We start from the raw sequence: 20165 nt of genomic DNA on the forward strand, positions 1-20165 counted from the left end.
AACCTATAATGGAAAAGAATCTGAAAGAAAAAAATATATATTCAGTTATGCATACATATATATCTCAATCAATTGCTGTAAAGCTGAAACTAACACAACATTGTAAATTAACTATACTTCAATTTAAAAATAAAGAATTTAAAAAGAATTTTTAAAATTTTTAAAATAAAAATAAATTAAAAAGTTAAGAATGGTTAAAAGGAGACAATCCCTTCTCCTGAGGAGGTGATCTGTTACTTGTGAGTTAAGTGTACCTTTATGATTTATGATAACAGCCATCTGAAATACCTTTGCTAGTAACTTAAATTATACTGTATTTTTAACAAAGCCTGAAATTTAACTGGCTAAAAATAGAAATAACTTTTTGCCTATCAAACTAACAATAATGGAAAAGTGTAATATACAGTATTTTGCTCGAAGTGATGAGCATTCATGCTATGTTGGTGAAAATGTGAATTAGCAAACTCTTCAAGAATTTTAGAACATTCCCTGCCTTCGTCTAGCATCTCAAGTTTTAGAAATTAAACTTTAGTAAATTATCAATATGTGGGCAAAGATTGGTAAGCAAAACTGTTCATTACGGTGATATGTGAAAAAGCACAAATGTCCAACAATAGTGAAATGGTTAAGTAAATTATGATATATTCCTACTGTGGAATATTAAACAATATTTAAATATCATGTTTTTGAAGAATATTAATGAAATTTGTTAAATAGTGCAGTGAGAGAAGAGTTGTTTATGAGTCACTATCTAACTCTAATATTCAGATTTTTCTAAGAGCAATTCATGTGATAGAGTAGTTCTTTTCATGGGACCATGTTCATTTCCCAAATCCTCTTGGATTTCTTCTCCAAACAAAGATGATTTTGCTTTTCCTTTTGCTTTTTTCTTATTTTTGTAAAGGCAGCATACTCCAAATTTCAGTTTAATGATTTCCATTTAATGGAGAGAAAAAAATTGTTGGCATTTTAAATTTACTTCACAGCTCTCTCATCACCTACACCTGAAGTTTAGGAAGCTGTGAGGACTGTAAGCTTAAAGAGTCATTTATTCAAAAGCTCCACAGATATTCTTTTCCATCAGCCCAGTCTTACTAGGAGGAGAATGAACTTTTCCCTGCTTTATCTAAAACTTAACTTTGACTTACTACTATGGCTTTTCTATTAGCATTTGTCAGCCGCTTCCAAAGCTTAGCACTCCAGTCTCTTGACTATCTTCTTTACACTGATGCATAGATGGGATTCACCAGTTTCACTACAAAAAGAACACTGTGGTCAGCTTATTCAGAACCATCCTTCCTGCAGGTATGTCTCTTTGGGAGATTTTCAAGTTAAACCTTCGGGCCTCTGAGTTTTTCCAATGTTAGTAAAACATTTATTAATAGCAATGAAGGCTCATCTCACTAAAACATTTTTCATAAGTTAGGAGTGAAACAGAACTTTAAGTGAATCAAAAGATTATAACCAGTTCACTTAAAAAAATGTCTAATACTTGACTTGTGCTATTTCTAGCATAACTGATTCAGATAAAACTGTTACTACCTCTGTTTTAAGTATAGAAGATTTTGAAAAGAAAAACTTGAAATATTTAATTAAAAAATCTGTTCTTTCACATTTAATACCTCCTAATGCTTTTAATTAAGCTGAATATCCGTAATTACTTATGTAATTTTTTCCATGTGTAAATAGCTAATTAAAGTATTAAACTATCCTCAAATGTTTCAAAGAAATAAATATATTTATTCCCAGGCTGATCAAAAAATTACAAGGAAAAGGTAGTAAGGCTTCAGGTAAAGTTTTTTGTTGTTTCGTTTTAAAATTCTGAATACTTTTAAATACATTTTCCCCAACGTAATTGTTCTCAGAGTACAATCTGTCAGAGAGAGGAGTGGGAAAAGAGGCTTCTTTAGACCAGAAAATTTATTATTTTTATTTTTTTAATTTTTACATCTTTATTGGAGTATAATTGCTTTACAATGGTGTGTTAGTTTCTGCTTTATAACAAAGTGAATCAGTTATACATATACATATGTTCCCATATCTCTTCCCTCTTGCGTATCCCTTCCTCCCATCCTCCCTAACCCACCCCTCTAGGTGGTCACAAAGCACCGAGCTGATCTCCCTGTGCTATGCGGCTGCTTCCCACTAGCTACCTATTTTACGTTTGGTAGTGTATATATGTCCATGCCAATCTCTCACTTTGTCACAGCTTACCCTTCCCCCTCCCCATATCGTCAAGTCCATTCCTAGTAGGTCTGTGTCTTTATTCTCATCTTACCTCTAGGTTCTTCATGACATTTTTTTTTCTTAGATTCCGTATATATGTGTTAGCATACAGTATTTGTCTTTCTCTTTCTGACTTACTTCACTCTGTATGACAGACTCTAGGTCCATCCACCTCACTACAAATAACTCAATTTCGTTTCTTTTTATGGCTGAGTAATATTCCATTGTATATATGTGCCACATCTTCTTTATCCATTCATCCGATGATGGACACTTAGGTTGTTTCCATCTCCTGGCTATTGTAAACAGAGCTGCAATAATCATTTTGGTACATGATTCTTTTTGAATTATGGTTTTCCCAGGGTATATGCCCAGTAGTGGGATTACTGGGTCACATGGTGGTTCTATTTGTAGTATTTTAAGGAAACTCCATACTGTTCTCCATAGTGGCTGTACCAATTCACATTCCCAGCGGCAGTGCAAGAGTGTTCCCTTTTCTCCACAACCTTTCCAGCATTTATTCCTTCTAGATTTTTTGATGATGGCCATTCTGACTGGTGTGAGATGATATCTCATTGTAGTTTTGATTTGCATTTCTCTAATGATTAATGATGTTGAGCATTCTTTCATGTATTTGTTGGCAGTCTGTTTATCTTCTTTGAAGAAATGTCTATTTAGGTCTTCTGCCCATTTTTGGATTGGGTTGTTTGGTTTTTTGTTATTGAGCTGCATGAGCTGCTTGTAAATTTTGGAGTTTAATCCTTTGTCAGTTGCTTCACTTGCAAATATTTTCTCCCATTCTGAGGGTTGTCTTTTGGTCTTGTTTATGGTTTCCTTTGCTGTGCAAAAGCTTTGAAGTTTCATTAGGTCCCATTTTTTAATTTATGTTTGTATTCCCATTTCTCTAGGTGGTGGGTCAAGAAGGATTTTTCTGTGATTTATGTCATAGAGTGTTCTGCCTATGTTTACCTCTAAGAGTTTGATAGTTTCGGGCCTTACATTTAGGTCTTTAATCCATTTTGAGCTTATTTTTGTGTATGGTGTTAGGGAGTGTTCTAATCTCATACTTGTACATGTACCTGTCTAGTTTTCCCAGCACCACTTATTGAAGAGGCTGTCCTTTCTCCACTGTACATTCCTGCCTCCTTTATCAAAGATAAGGTGACCATATATGCATAGGTTTATCTCTGGGATTTCTATCCTGTTCCATTGATCTATATTTCTGTTCCTGTGCCAGTACCATATTGTCTTGATTACTGTAGCTTTGTAGTATAGTCTGAAGTCAGGGAGCCTGATTCCTTCGGCTCCATTTCTCGTTCTCAAGATTGCTTTGGCTATTCGGGGTCTTTTGTGTTTCCACACAAATTGTGAAATTTTTTGTTCTAGTTCTGTGAAAAATGCCAGTGGTAATTTGATAGGGATTTCATTGAATATGTAGATTGCTTTGGATAGTGGAGTCATTTTCACAATGTTGATTCTTCCAATCCAAGAACATGGCATATCTCTCCACCTATTTGTATCATCTTTAATTTCTTTCATCAGTGTCTTATAATTTTCTGCATACAGGTCTTTGGTCTCCTTTGGTAGGTTTATTCCTAGATATTTTATTCTTTTTGTTGCAGTGGTAAATGGGAGAGTTTTCTTCATTTCACTTTCAGATTTTTCATCATTACTGTATAGGAATGCCAGAGATTTCTGTGCGTTAATTTTGTATCCTGCTACTTTACCAAATTCATTGATTAGCTCTAGTAGTTTTCTGGTAGCATCTTTAGGATACTCTGTGTATAGTATCATGTCAGGTGCAAACAGTGACAGCTTTATTTCTTCTTTTCTGATTTGCATTCCTTTTATTTCTTTTTCTTCTCTGACTGCTGTGGCTAAAACGTCCAAAACTATGTTGAATAAGAGTGGTGAGAGTGGGAAACCTTGTATTGTTCCTGATCTTAGTGGAAATGGTTTCAGTTTATCACCATTGAGGATGATGTGGGCTATGGGTTTGTCATATATGGCCTTTATTATGTTGAGGAAAGTTCCCTCTATGCCTATTTTCTGCAGGGTTTTTTATCATAAATGGGTGTTGAATTTTGTCGAAAGTTTTCTCTGCATCTATTGAGATGATCATATGGCTTTTATACTTCAACTTGTGAATATGGTGTATCACGTTGATTGATTTGCATCTATTAAAGAATCCTTGCATTCCTGGGATAAACCCCACTTGATCATGGTGTATGATCCTTTTAATGTGCTGCTGGATTCTGTTTGCTAGTATTTTGTTGAGGATTTTTGCATCTATGTTCATCAGTGATATTGGTCTGTAGTTTTCTTTGTGACATCCTTGTCTGGTTTTGGTATCAGGGTGATGGTGGCCTCGTAGAATGAGTTTGGGAGTGTTCCTCCCTCTGCTATATTTTGGAAGAATTTGAGAAGGATAGGTGTTAGCTCTTCTCTAAATGTGTGATAGAATTTGGCTGTGAAGCCACCTGGTTCTGGGCTTTTGTTTGTTGGATGAATTTAATCACAGTTTCAATTTCAGTGCTTATGATTGGTCTGTTCATATTTTCTATTTCTTCCTGATTCAGTCTTGGCAGGATGTGCATTTTTAAGAATTTGTCCATTTCTTCCAGGTTGTCCATTATTTTGGCATGGAGCTGCTTGTAGTAATCTCTCATGATCTTTTGTATTTCTGCAGTGTCAGTTGTTACTTCTCCTTTTTCAGTTCTAATTCTATTGATTTGAGTCTTCTCCCTTTTTTTCTTGATGAGTCTGGCTAATGGTTTATCAATTTTGTTTCCTTCTCAAAGAACCAGCTTTTAGTTTTATTGATCTTTGCTATCGTTTCCTTCATTTCTTTTTCATTTATTTCTGATCAGATTTTTACGATTACTTTCCTTCTGCTAACGTTGGGGTATTTTTGTTCTTCTATCTATAAATGCTTTAGGGGCAAGGTCAGGTTGTTTATTCGAGATGTTTCCTGTTTCTTAAGGTAGGATTGTATTGTTATAAACTTCCCTCTTAGAACTGCTTTTGCTGCATCCCATAGGTTTTGGGTCATCGTGTCTCCATTGTCATTTGTTTCTAGGTATTTTTTGATTTCCTCTTTGATTTCTTCAGTGATCACTTCGTTATTAAGTAGTGTATTGTTTAGCCTCCATGTGTTTGTATTTTTTACAGATCTTTTCCTGTAATTGACATCTAGTCTCATAGTGTTGTGGTGCGAAAAGATACTTGATACAATTTCAATTTTCTTAAATTTACCAAGGCTTGATTTGTGACCCAAGATATGATCTATCCTGGAGAATGTTTCATGAGCACTTGAGAAAAATGTGTATTCTGTTGTTTTTGGATGGAATGTCCTATAAATATCAATTAAGTCCATCTTGTTTAATGTATCATTTAAAGCTTGTGTTTCCTTATTTATTTTCATTTTGGATGATCTGTCCATTGGTGAAAGTGGGGTGTTAAAGTCTCCTACTATGAATGTGTTACTGTCGATTTCCCCTTTTATGGCTGTTAGTATTTGCCTTATGTATTGAGGTGCTCCTATGTTGGGTGCATAAATATTTACAATTGTTACATCTTCTTCTTGGATGGATCCCTTTATCATTATGTAGTGTCCTTCTTCGTCTCTTGTAATAGTCTCTATTTTAAAGTCTATTTTGTCTGATATGAGAATTGCTACTCCAGCTTTCATCTGATTACCATTTACATGGAATATCTTTTTCCATCCCCTTACTTTCAGTCTGTATGTGTCCCTAGGTCTGAAGTGGGTCTCTTGTGGACAGCATATATATAGATCTTCTTTTTGTATCTTTTCAGCCAGTCTGTGTCTTTTGGTGGGAGCATTTAATCTATTTACATTTAAGGTAATTATCGATATGTATGTTCCTATTCCCATTTTCTTAATTGTTTTGGGTTCGTTATTGTAGGCCTTTTCCTTCTCTTGTGTTTCTTGCCTAGAGAAGATCCTTTAGCATTTGTTGTAAAGCTGGTTTGGTGGTGCTGAACTCTCTCAGCTTTTGCTTGTCTGTAAAGGTTTTAATTTCTCCATCAAATCTGAATGAGATCCTTGCTGGGTAGACTAATCTTGGTTGTAGGTTTTCCTCCTTCATCACTTTAAATATGTCCTGCCAGTTCCTTCTGGCTTGCAGAGTTTCTGCTGAAAGATCAGCTGTTAACCTTATGGGGGTTACCTTGTGTGTTATTTGTTGTTTTTCCCTTGCTGTTTTTAATATGTTTTCTTTGTATTTAATTTTTGACAGTTTGATTAATACGTGTCTTGGAGTGTTTCTCCTTGGATTTATCCTATATGGGACTCTCTGTGCTTCATGGTCTTGATTAACTATTTCCTTTCCCATATTAGGGAAGTTTTCAACTATAAACACTTCAAAAAATTTCTCAGTCCCTTTCTTTTTTTCTTCTTCTTCTGGGACCCCTATAATTCGAATGTTTGTGCAATTAATGTTGTCCCAGAGGTCTCTGAGACTGTCCTCAGTTCTTTTCATTCTATTTTCTTTCTTCTGCTCTGCAGTAGTTATTTCCACTATTTTATCTTCCAGGTCACTTATCCGTTCTTCTGCCTCAGTTATTCTGCTATTGATCCCTTCTAAAGTATTTTTAATTTCATTTATTGTGTTGTTCATCATTGCTTCTTTCCCCTTTATTTCTTCTAAGTCCTTGATAAATGTTTCTTGCATTTTCTCTATTCTATTTCCAAGATTTTGGACCATCTTTACTATCATTATTCTAAATTTTTTTCAGGTAGACTGCTTATTTCCTCTTCATTTGTTAGGTCTGGTGGGTTTTTATCTTGCTCCTTCATCTGCTGTGTGTTTTTCTGTCTTCTCATTATGCTTATCTTACTGTGTTTGGGGTCTCCTTTTCGCAGGCTGCAGGTTCGTAGTTCCCGTTGTTTTTGGTGTCTGTTCCCAGTGGCTAAGGTTGGTCCAGTGGCTTGTGTAGGCTTCCTGGTGGAGGGGTCTAGTGCCTGTGTTCTGGTGGATGGGGCTGGATCTTGTCCTTCTGGTGGGCAAGTCCACGTGTGGTGGTGTGTTTTGGGGTGTCTGTGGCCTTATTATGATTTTAGGCAGCCTCTCTGTTAATGGGTCGGGTTGTGTTCCTGTCTTGCTAGTTGTTTGGCATAGTGTGTCCTGCACTGTAGCTTGCTGGTCATAGAGTGAAGCTGGGTGTTGGTGTTGAGATGGAGATCTCTGTGCGATTTTCGCTGTTTCATATTACGTGCAGCTGGGAAGTCTCTTGTGGACCAGTGTCCTGAAGTTGGCTCTCCCATGTCAGAGGCACAGCATTGACTCCTGGCTGCAGCACCAAGAGCCTTTCATCCACACAGCTCAGAATAAAAGAGAGAAAAAGTAGAAAGAAAGAAAGAAAGAAAGAGGACAAAATAAAGATAAAATAAAATAAAGTTATTAAAATAAAACATAATTATTAAGAAAAAAAAATTGGGCTTCCCTGGTGGTACAGTGGTTGGGAGTGTGCCTGCCGATGCAGGGGACACGGGTTCGTGCCCCGGTCCGGGAGGATCCCACGTGCCACGGAGTGGCTGGGCCCATGAGCCATGGCCGCTTGAGCCTGAGCGTCTGGAGCCTGTGCTCCGCAACAGGAGAGGCCACAGCAGTGAGAGGCCCGTGTACCGCAAAAAAAAAAAAAAAAAAAAAACCCGAAAAACTGACAGACAGAACCCTAGGACAAATGGTGAAAGCAAAGCTATACAGTCAAAATCTCACACAGAAGCATACACATACACACTCACAAAAAGAGGAAAAGGGGAAAAAATATATCTTGCTCTCAAAGTTCCCTTTCTCTTCTTTGTTTGCACAGCTCCCCGGGCTCCGCTTTGGATTTGGCCCTGCATCTGCCTGTAGGTCGCCGGAGGGCGTCTGTTCTTCACTCAGACAGGATGGGGTTAAAGGAGCCGCTGATTCGGGGGCTCTGGCTCACTCAGGCCGGGGGGGAGGGAGGGGCACTGAGCACGGGTGGGCCTACAGCGGCAGAGGCCAGTGTGACGTTGAACCAACCTGAGGCACGCTGTGCGTTCTCCCGGGGAAGTTTTCCCTGGATCCCGGGACCCTGGCAGTGGTGGGCTGCACAGTCTCCCCGGAAGGGAGGTGTGGAGAGTGACCTGTTCTCCCACATAGGCTTCTTGGTGGTGGCAGCAGCAGCCTTAGCATCTCATGCCCGTCTCTGGGGTCCGCGCTTTTAGCCGCGGCTTGCGTCCGTCTCTAGAGCTCCTTTAAGCAGCGCTTTTAATCCCCTCTCCTCGCGCACCAGGAAACAAAGAGGCAAGAAAAAGTCTCTTGCCCCTTCGGCAGGTCCAGACTTTTCCCTGGACTCCCTCCCGGCTAGCCATGGCGCACTAGCCCCCTTCAGGCTGTGTTCACACTGCCAACCCCAGTCCTCTCCCTTCGCTCTCAGCAAAGCCGGAGCCTCAGCTCCCAGCCCCCGCCCACCCCAGCAGGTGAGTAGACAAGCCTCTCGGGCTGGTGAGTGCTGGTCAGCACCGATCCTCTTTGCGGGAATCTCTCCGCTTTTCCCTCCCCACCCCTGTTGCTGTGCTCTCCTCCGCGGCCCCGAAGCTGCCCCCCTCCGCCACCCGCAGTCTCCGCCCGCGAAGGAGCTTCCTAGTGTGTGGAAACCTTTCCTCCTTCACAGCTCCCTCCCAGTGGTGCAGGTCCCGTCCCTATTCTTTTGTCTCTGTTTATTCTTTTTTCTCTTGCCCTACCCAGGTACGTGGGGACTTTCTTGCCTTTTGCGAGGTATGAGGTCTTCTGCCAGCGTTCAGTGGGTGTTCTGTAGGAGTTGTTCCACGTGTAGATGTATTTCTGATGTATCTGTGGAGAGGCAGGTGATCTCCGTGTCTTACTCTTCCAGCATCTTCCGCCTCTCTCTCTAGACCAGTAACTTTAGATGTGTGAAACCATTAGAGGATCTAAATGCAATTCAAGTAAATATGAGTCATAAAATGCCTGTTGAAGAAGTGAAGAGTCAAGATGGTGGAAGTGTTTTCCCAGCCTCAGGATATCATCAGCCTAAGAACATTTATATCGATGCTATACTTTTTTTAACTTGTCTTCTAGTGGCTTAGAGTTGCCTATCAAATTACATCCTTGTGGCAAACAGCTTGGATGAGATTTTGCTGCAAGGTCAAAGTTCCCTCAGTTTACTGACACAAATCAGTTAAATCTCATAATGAGGCCAGTTAATTTTCGAACCTGCCTCCAGTGTCATCTGAGACATTACACCAAATCTAATACAATAAACAGTAACCTAAAAACTACAAGCTTCACTCATGTAATTAGCATTTCTTCATTTTCAATAATTCTGTGAACAGTAATGGAACCAAATAATGTGCCAATGTGTAATATTAGCTTTAGTTTAGGAATGAAAATAACAGTTATAATATTTTTAGCAAAATCACCAAGAGATCCACGGAAGATTATTCTACTTTCTATTTAGTAGTAGTAAACTTCCATGTATAAGGTCATTTTTCTGTGCAATGGAACAACTAGAGCAATATTTACTAAACAAAATATGATTGGCTCTTTTGTACATATTCCCCTCCAAAGTGCTGATTTCTCTTATTCTAGGGACTAGTGTCCTCACTAATATGATCTGCCTTATTATACAAGGATATCCTGGGCTTCACAAAATTCAAGGCAGTTAACATTGGCTTGAAAAGCTGGTAAAAGGCAGCCTCCCAGGTGCCGACTGGAATATGAATTTACACTCACTAAATCATATTTACAGTACAATTAACTATGTTTTCAAAACTGTTCCTAATACAAACTTTGATGACCAAAATCAGTCTATTCCACATGGGGTAGTTTACCTAAATATTTCAGGAAATGAGAAATTTATGTGGTTTAGATTTTGTAGTATCTCAGCGGCCACTTTGATTACCTTTGTTATCTCACTATCACCATGTGAATATTTGACTACCCAAATGTCCTATAAACCAGTGATGTTCTACTCTTCCTCTTAAGGTTTCGCATTTGGGGCCTGCTAATTAAACCAACAAAAGATAGATTAACAAGTAAAAAAAAAATAGTTCTTTCCTATGTGTATGGTAGCTAACAAAAGAAGTAGCCAGCTTGTTAAATGCCTAAAGTTAAGGGTTTATATGCCTAAGTTAATAGGGAAAAGGGAGGGAAAATAAAAGGCTTCTCTTCTATGGGAAGAACAAAGAAGATTTCTTCAGGAAAGACAAATTAAGTTTTAGGAGAGCAAATGGGAGATAAGAAATTTTGTAATAATGTTTGTTTATGCAGGTGCAAGTGGTCTTTCTGACTTCTTCTTGGCCTTGAAACTTCCCAAGAGGGTATTTATGGTAGGTTTACCACTGTTCTCTCTCCTGAGAGTAGAGGTACCCCAAAAATGGAATTTATGGCAGCCCCATTTCCCACAAGTTTCTGTTTTTAGTCAGATAAGGAAAGTTTTCAGAAGGCTTCTTTCTACAGCTGTTGATTCTCAAATGTCTTCAGTTTAATATAATCTTCATACCAACTCTGGGGTTCCAAGTGGGTCCCCACAGTTGTTACTGAGAGTGTGAGTCCTACAGTTGAGAAAATATATTACAGGTAGTTTGTTATTCAATGAATCAGTCATCTTTGATATAAATTGAGAGGAAAGACAAAATCTCAAAGGATCTGATATTTTAGGGGACCTGAGTTTTAACGAACCCTAAAGTCATTGCATTCTTCAATGGAATTTGAAATTCTCTACATCCATTTTATTTTAGAATTTGCTTCTTATTATTTCACCCTTTGTTTTTTCCCCAACTCACTCCATGATGCAGTTTTAAGTCACAGTCTTTAAAAAATATATTATCTGTCATTTGTCTGGGTTCTGGAACAAATGCTTTGCTCTAGATGATGACATAGTGGTACCAATATCATTATGGCAATTTCTTTCTCCTCCAAAAGCTCATCAAGCTAATATGGAAGACACATACAGGTAAACAGATAGTGACTATATAATAAAGATGTGAATAATGGCTAAGAGGGAGGATGCCATGATAGACTTTAGAGAACAGATAGTATTTGACTTTCGAAAAATTAACTGCCATTGCTCTGTCCTAGAATTTCTTTTTTCAGATCTGAATATAATCCCACATGCTTAGCTTGTAATTACTCTAGCATTCAAAATGACTGTAAGTGCTTTCTGGGTATAAATGTAATCATTCATAGGGATTAAATATGCCATATGCTGGCTTCTTTGTATTATATTCATGGGACTGCATTTGAAAGCCAGCCCAAGAATTTTATTACCAGTGATTTACTTATGAAAAGGTGTCACCACCAATCAGCATAATATGAAATACCATAATAATGACCACATTTGCCAATGACAGTTCCTATCTGAAGAAATGACATCACCAAATAAATTAATTGCAGAATAGTGGACTATTTTCAATTAGAATTAATATCATTCAATTTATTTCCAATTTTCTTTCCATAAAACTTAAATTTAATCAATTTCTTATTTAATGAAATTATACCTGTAAAGAATTCAGTTGACTAGGCTGAAAATGAAAAATTCAGTAGTATAAAATAAAATAGATGATAAAAGATTATAGTTTTACCAAGTCAGCTTGCATTCAGAAGCCCATTCAAAATATCACATGGTTATATATAAGCATTGCCTACAAAGAAATATGTCATAGGACCTATAAAACCCAAATGTAACTATATATGTTAACATACTGATTAACATAAAGGACCAAATAAAATGTATTTACATTATTAGAAGTAAAGGTAACATGTCAGCTCATGCCACCACCAAAAAAAGCAAATTCAATTATGTATAACCAGAGACAAAATGATTTGTTACAATTCAAATATATTTTACCCTTTGCCTAAGTGTTTAGTTTAACTTACTTTGTTCTGGGCTGTTATCTTGGTGTGCTTCAGGCTCATACATTTTGCAATCTAGCACAATTCCTCCAGACCAAAGTTAGATGGATTTTAGAGTAATTTATTTTTAGTCTACAATCATACTGTTAAGGAAGCAGGCCAATTTCCCACACCAGATTAACCTTTAATGTAGTAGTATAGGCAAGAATTCAAATATCAAATTCATATATATTATTTACATTCATACTTTCACAGTCACATCGTCTCTAAATACAGATACATTAACATACAACAGACAAATTCATTAAAGGACTGTTTAATTTAAAAAAATTTTAAATGGCAACTCCAAATTCTATGTGTTTCTTATTTTCCTAGAGCAGGGTCAAGAACAAAGTCTTTCAGACAAATATAGCCAAGTAACTGTTCCTCACACTGCCAAGCATGGTGAATTTATCTAGCTGTTCCAAATTAGACATCCATTTTCCTTTTAGTGAGTTGTTACATAAAAGATATCATCACCAGGAAAGCCAAATTTATAAATCCAAATGTTTGAAAGGTGATTTCCGTCATATTCACTTAAACTTGCATAATTTTCTTTCTAGTATTCCCCTCCCAACCCTAAAAATGGACTTTATTTTAGAGTACAGTGTGTTTTTCTGGTAAAGCCAATTTCCCAAATGATGCTACTTATCTTGTCTCATTTATAAAATACAAAATTCCTGTGACAATCCAAATTCCCTACATTTATTTGCAGCCATGTACTGCTTGAGAGAGTGTTTCTGCCTTCAGTTTGAACATTTCCTGGTGAAAAATAATATTAATTCATGGATTTATAACTCTCACACAAATAAATAAATGAATAAAATCTAAACCTTTCCTAGCAGTCTTCTGGAATGTGGACAAGAGTAAATAATTTTAAATAAATAGTAAGAAGAAATATGGGGAAATAAATTTTAAACTATATATGAATACCATACATTTTTGAAATATATAAATTATTTAGCTACGATTAAAACTAGATGAAATGGAAAATTTGAAAAGAATAATAGCCATTATAGAGATCTATAAAGTAGTCCAAACATGACTTTCCTCAAAAGATTACGGATCCAAAAGTTTTATCTACTAATATGTCAAAATCTTAAGGATATAACTCTTATTGAAATGATAATAAATTCTTTACAAATATGGAAAGATCCTTAATTCTTTTATGAAGTTAGAATAATCTGGATAAGAAAAACAGAGAGGTACATGGAACAAAAGAAGAAATAAGAAAACTTTTGCCTTATCTTGCCTAATAGTATACCTACATTTTACACTCCCACCAACAGTGTATAAAGGTTCCAATTTCTCCACATCTTTACCAACACTTATCTTTTTTTTTCTTTTTATCTTTTTTTGATAACAGGCATCCTAACAGGTGTGTTGGGGATATGTCATTGTGGTTTTGATTTGTATTTCCCTGGTGATTAATGATGTTGAGCATCTTTTCTTTCTTTTTTTTTTTTTTTGCGGTACACGGGCCTCTCACTGCTGTGCACAGGCTCCAGACGCGCAGCCTCAGCGGCCATGGCTCACGGGCCCAGCCGCTCTGCGGCATGTGGGATCCTCCCAGACCGGGACATGAACCTGCGTCCCCCGCATCGGCAGGCGGACTCTCAACCACTGCACCACCAGGGAAGCCCGAGCATCTTTTCACATAATTGTTGGCTATTGTATGACATTCTCTTTTTCTGGGGGGCCATGCTGTGTGGCATGTGGGATCTTAGTTCCCTGACCAGGGATCAAACCTGTGCCCCAGGCATTGGGGGTGTGGAGTCTTAACCAGTGGACCACCAAAGAAGTCCCCTCACTTCTTTAGAGAAATGTCTATTCAGGTCCTTTGCCCATTTTTAAAATGGATCTTTTTTTTTTTAAACTATTGAGTTGTAAGAGTTCCTTATATATTTTGGAGATTAACTCCTTACCAGATTCATGGTTTGCAAATACTTTCTCTCATTCTGTAGACTGCATGTTCATTCTGTTGGTTGTTTCTTTTGGTGTGCAGAAGCTTTTTAGTTTGATGTGGTCCCACTTGTTTATTTTTGCTTTTGTTGCCTGTACATTTACTGTCATGCCAATGAAATCATTGGCAATGCCAACTTCATGAAACTTTTTTCCTATGTTTTCTTCTAGGAGTTTTAAAGTTTCTGATCTTTTAAGTCTTTTAATCCATGTTGAGTTAATTTTTGTGTATGGTTTAAGATAGGGGTCCAATTTCATTTATGTGGCTACATAAATACTAGCTCATTATTACCAATAAAAATCCTCACATCTATAAATCAAAGGAAAACTTTAGATAATCATCTCAATAGATGCTGAAAAGCCATTTGATAAAAATAACATGTACAAAAAAACCTTTCTAGGTAATCTAAAACACATTCTTGTAGCATGAATGATGTGTTTAACAGTAAACACTGGAAACATTCTGGTTGAAATTAGAAACTGATTTAAAATTGTAATTTAAAATTGTTATAGATTTCCAACCCAGTGCTACAAGATTTTAAACAAAAATAAAAGGAATAATTATTAAATAAAAAGGCAAAATTATCATTATTTATAGGTCATATCACTACCTAGAATACTAATTAGTACTAACAAGAGAAATAAAAGAATTAGCACAATAGGAAAATTAGATTAGAATTCTAATATATCAGACACAATCACATGGAAAATAGAGTATTTACAGAAAAAAAGAGTATTTAAACTAAGAAACAAAAAAGTATAAAATATCTAAGAACAATCCTTTAAGAAGAAATGTGCTTGATCTACATAAAAAGAAGAAAAGATGAAACTTTGCTGAGTGACATAAAATAAAATGAATAAATCAAAGGAGATCTCACATATCTGGATAGAAAGAAGCATAATTGTAAGTGTTATTTCTTCACAAATTAAATTACAAATTTAAAGCAATTCCAATGATAATTTCAATTACATATTTTAAAATGATAAATGATTCTAAAATTCTTCTATAAAAAAGTAAGAAAAACTAAGAAAATTGTACAAAGAAGAGTATTAAGAGGGAACTTGCCTTTATATATATATACACATATATATGATAAGTAAAGTATATATAATGTGTATTTTTTCATATATATATATCGGCATTAGTTTAAGGCATTTGGCACTGGCACAGATTCAATAGAGCATTAAAACAAAATAACTAACCAAGAGTGCATATACTTTGACCTAGTAATTGCACATTTGTGGAATTATATACTAAATATAGTCAAGATTCCATCAACAATCTTTATAAGAAAGATTTTTTGTTGCAGGTTCACTCATATTAGTGAAAACTTGACCCCTTACGTGACCACCTAAACATAAAAAATTATGTAAATCAATAAATAAAATACGGTGAAAAAACCACTTTTCTTGAGCTGTTATACAGCTACTTAAAAGTGTTTTAAAATAATATTTAATGTTATAAACATAACCTAAATTATAGGAATGGGTGAATAAATTATGCTGCAACTCTATGACGGAATGCTATGGACTTGTTTACATTTGTAATTTTGAATTTCATGATATGAGGAAAATTGATACAATTTTTAAAAGCAGGATTTTTATAGTAAAATACAATATGACTGGTTTATGTGAATTTAATAAATTTGAAAAATTCACACTCAACATGCACACACATGTACACATGCATGCACGTACATACATATGCATATACACACACATGAATATATTCCAAAGGAAAATTAAATGAGGATTGGTGGAATTATAAATGGGATATTTTCTTTATACCTCAATCTAATAATTTAGTTTTCTACAGTGATCAGCTTCTCTTGACATAATGAAAGATGTTATTGAAAGCAATAACTTTTAAATAGACCCTAATATATTTAATAATTTATAATATGATAAAAGAAGTATCATAAATTACTGGGAAATGGAAGGGCTGCCTAACAAATGGTTATGGAATAATTGTTCAATTATTAAAAAGAAAATAAAGTATACCTTTACAGCAAAATTAATTATAAGTGTTTGAGGAACTAACTATAAAACTATAAAATATGAAAATAGCTGGCAGAGAAAGGGAGGTAAAATATTTATCATATCTCAGATAACAGGTCCAGAGAAAATTTTCTAGATTAAAAACAAATATGTCACAAAGGACAATAAAAGGAAATGTTTTATACATAAACATGTAAAATGTAAAGTTCTGCTGGTCATATACACTAAGGAAATTTAAAAAAAAACTATTTGAGAAAAACATTCAAACAAAGTAAAAATGTCTTACTATATAAAGATCAATGAAAGCCCTAAATTATTCACAGAATAAGAAACACAGAAAGGCTAGCAAATTGAGAATGTTTGACCTCACTAATAAACTAAGAAATTCTAATTAAAATAGCAATAAGTGACTATGTTGCCATGGTAAAATTTGAAAACCTTTTTTTTAAATTATCATAAGTAGTGTTTGGAAGTGTAATGAAATAAACACTGTCTTAATCTGCTAATGAAAGTGTAAACTGGTAATATTTTTGGAAGGACACTTTGATAGTTTGCATAAAATATTTTAAAAGAATCATTCTTTTCGACCAAGTTCTCCTCCCTATTTTTGAGTGGGGGAGGGAATCGGTTTTGAGGAGAAAGAGATGCCATTAACTTTATTAGTCCAAAAAACTCATTGAATATTTATATGTAACATGAAAAATTGGAAATTACCCAAATTATCAACAATAACCAGATATTATACCACATTCATCAAATAGGCTATTATATATTTTAAAAGTAATAGTGTGATGAAAGTTTGCAAATTCATTTGAGGGATAGAAAGCAAAATATAAGACTATAACCCAATTGTGTAAAACACAAATAGTGGTTCCTAATAAATATTTGTATGAAACATAATAATGGAAAGAAATATAACAGTAGCTCTTTCAGCATCATAGGACTATACTCCTTTACTTTTTATCTTCATAATTGTCCTATATTTTCCAACTTTCTAAAAAGAGCTTTTATTATCATTATAATCAGAAAAATAAAACAAAAGCTTCATATCTTAGATTTGCTTAAATTCTCTATTACTTTTGAGTTTGCAGAGAAATCCCATTCAACTTATCTTTCTTATTAACCTAATAGTTGATTTGTATCTTACAGAAAGTGAATTTCCATTTTCTGAAAATTGTGTGTAAAGCCATTATCACCCTATATCAGATTCCACAGTTGGAATTTAGACATCATAAAGTTTGTCTTTTAAGGGACAAAAAAATAAAACTGTGTTTCTTGTTGTAATGCCTTAAATGGGTGAGAGGAGATGTAAACTTGAATATTGAAACATTTATCCATCCTCCTCCATTTGGTATTTTGACAAAACTATTAATTTATATTTCCAGAACTCTGTTAGGTTATTAAGTCCTGTCACTAATTTAAGACTATGGAGGTACTTTGTCATTTTTTTTTTGTATGGTGTTGATTTGCCATTCCCTGAACACACCATGCACATTCATACCTTCATGCTTTTGTGCACAACTATTTCTTATGCAGGAAATTTCCTTCCCTCTCTTTGCTATCACATGAAACATACATGTCCTTTAGTACACCATCTAAATGTAAATGCCAGTTTCTTTGGGACAACTTTCTAGTCGTTCATTTCTTTTTGTCCCTTTCTCATTTTGCACTGTAATTCAATTAGTATTATTTCTGTAGCAAATGACAGAAAATCTAACCCCGTTTAAAGAAAATAAAAAGCGTTGGGGATTATCATCTTCACAAACAGCTAGAATCAGGGACTAAAATAATCTCATTGGGATCCCATTTTTGGAGTTGCTTACCTTCACAAAGGCTTTACTCTATTGTAGGCCATCTCCTTGCAATGGCCAACTGCAACTTCTGTCTTCTTGGTAGTATCTGAAGAAGGCACAGGATTTATTTTCAGATCAACTTAGCCCTAATGCCCTGAGTCAGTCACTATCGTTAGGTCTAGATTGGCACTATCTAGATCACTGACCCACTCCTGACCCAGTCTCTGTGTTTAGGAGTAAGTGTTCTGATAGGCAAGCTTGGAGAGGCCTGAAGAAAGCAATAATTTGAAGAGTAGAAGTTAGAAAAAGGGAGATTTTCCTTTTCATGGGTGAAGAAATTTTCCTTTAGTGTTAGAGCAGAACTAGGCTTGTAGAAATCTACAAGATTTTCTTGCCCAGATTAGAAATGAATATTTCAGTTTAAAAATTCTTTATAAATAAAACGCTGAAGTAACTTGTAAATGTACATTTCTTCACTCAAACAAAAGAAGAATAATCCAAAATGTTTCTGTAGATTGATTTATCAGTTAAAGACTTTTAAGGCAAAAGGAAAAATATACAACAGGGAAAATAAACATACACAATACACTTGGTGAAAAACAGAAAGTTTCATACTGTTTTTCAGATATTATATAAGAATTGCTCCATCTTTGCAATGATGGCACTATCCTATGAACCATAAAATTAAATGTATTTATACCTTTCTTCTTCTACAAATATTGTATGACTTACAGTCATAAAAACAGAATATATATGTTGGCAAATGCTGGAGATTTTTTTTTTATCATCAAACTGGAATTCTGTGGATCAATAACTTTGCAAGGCAAGATTTACAATCTCTTCCAAAGAAGGCCATAAATCGACCAGTGGTGCAGTGCTGTAAAGTATATACTGCTATAAGGATGTATGCAAAAGAGTGCAGTCCTAGAAACCTTCCATAAACAAATACTCCAGGCTACTTAGGTTATAATTAAAAGGTCACTCAACCAATCAACAACGTCAGTGGACCACTAAATCTGCAGGTCTGACACTACTCTCTGCCACATTTTCCATCACACAACTACTGTTAATAATCTGGAAGGTTGCCTGATGCAGTAGCCTCAGGTCTTGTTACTTCTGACTGGTCATAGAGTCAGCCATAGTACCACCTGTTGGACCATCTGCAAATCATAATGGTACTGTTGAGATGTCGGTTGCCATGGTTATTTCCCCCAAATAGAAGCCACACCCAACAAACTAAGCAAATACTTCACAGTAGATCATAGGGCAGAATTTTCTGGGGTTCACAACAGGTTGCTTCTTTTTTAAGGTGAAATGTTCCAATTTTTCAATAATAATAAAGTTCATTCTAGCTATATTATCAAATTAAAATGCCTATTGTAGAATATTTATAAAATAAACAAAACTTTGAATGAAATACCAATCATCCATAATCCTACCATCTAGAGATAATTTTTTAGCCAACGATATGTATTTCCAGCTAGGCATTTTTCTATGTAGATGTATGGAATAATAATAAAGATGATTATGACAACAGCAACAATAACTGCCATTTCCATGAACTCCAAGTAACTCAGGCTCTGTTTTAAGTGCTTTAAATGGATTGTATCAGCAACTCTTGAAACAACCTAAATACAAATTATAGTAATTTCCCTTTTACATAGGAAAAGGTAGCTTAGAGATGGAAAATAAATTATTCAAGGTCAAAGAGCTTTAAAGTTTTGGAGGCCAGGCTCAAACTAAGTCTGTCTGATTCCAAAGCCTGTGAACTTAACCCCTATGTTATGCTACCTGATAATACAACATAGTTAAAATCATGCCCAATAGAGTTTGTTAAAGTGCACATTTTGATAGCTTTAGTACATTCACAGATTTGTGCAACTATCACCACTGTCTAATTACAAAATATTTTCATTGCCCCCAAAAGAAACCTCATACTCATTAATAGCAGTCATTCCTCATTTCCACCAGGGCCTGGCTATTGGTAATCTAAAGCATATCTTTATGGAATTGTCTATGATGGACATTTCATATAAATGAATTACACAATAAGTGGCATTCTGTGCCTGACTTTCACTTTACATTATGTTTTCAAGGTTCATCTATGTTGTACCATGCCTCAATATTACATTGCTTTTTTTTTTTCAATTTTTTATTGTGGTAAAATGTACTTAAAAATGTACCATTTAAATTATTTTAGAGTGTAAAATTCAGTGGCATTTTATATAGTCATGATATGCTATCATCACCACTATGTAGTTCTAAAATATTTTCATCACCC

The 20165-nt window shown here is 35.3% G+C and overlaps 1 long non-coding RNA gene across 1 annotated transcript; it reads right to left on the minus strand.

Moving 5' to 3' along the window:
- Positions 1-9062: 9062 nt before the first annotated feature.
- On the minus strand, positions 9063-18628 carry LOC141277588 (uncharacterized). Its single transcript, XR_012329206.1, has 3 exons — positions 18617-18628; positions 17915-17990; positions 9063-9169 (listed from the first exon to the last, which is right to left on the minus strand). It is a non-coding gene; the product is annotated as an uncharacterized lncRNA (long non-coding RNA).
- Positions 18629-20165: the final 1537 nt, after the last annotated feature.

The sequence above is a fragment of the Tursiops truncatus genome, chromosome X (genome assembly GCF_011762595.2).
Source record: "Tursiops truncatus isolate mTurTru1 chromosome X, mTurTru1.mat.Y, whole genome shotgun sequence".
In the NCBI taxonomy this organism is placed as follows: Eukaryota; Metazoa; Chordata; class Mammalia; order Artiodactyla; family Delphinidae; genus Tursiops; species Tursiops truncatus.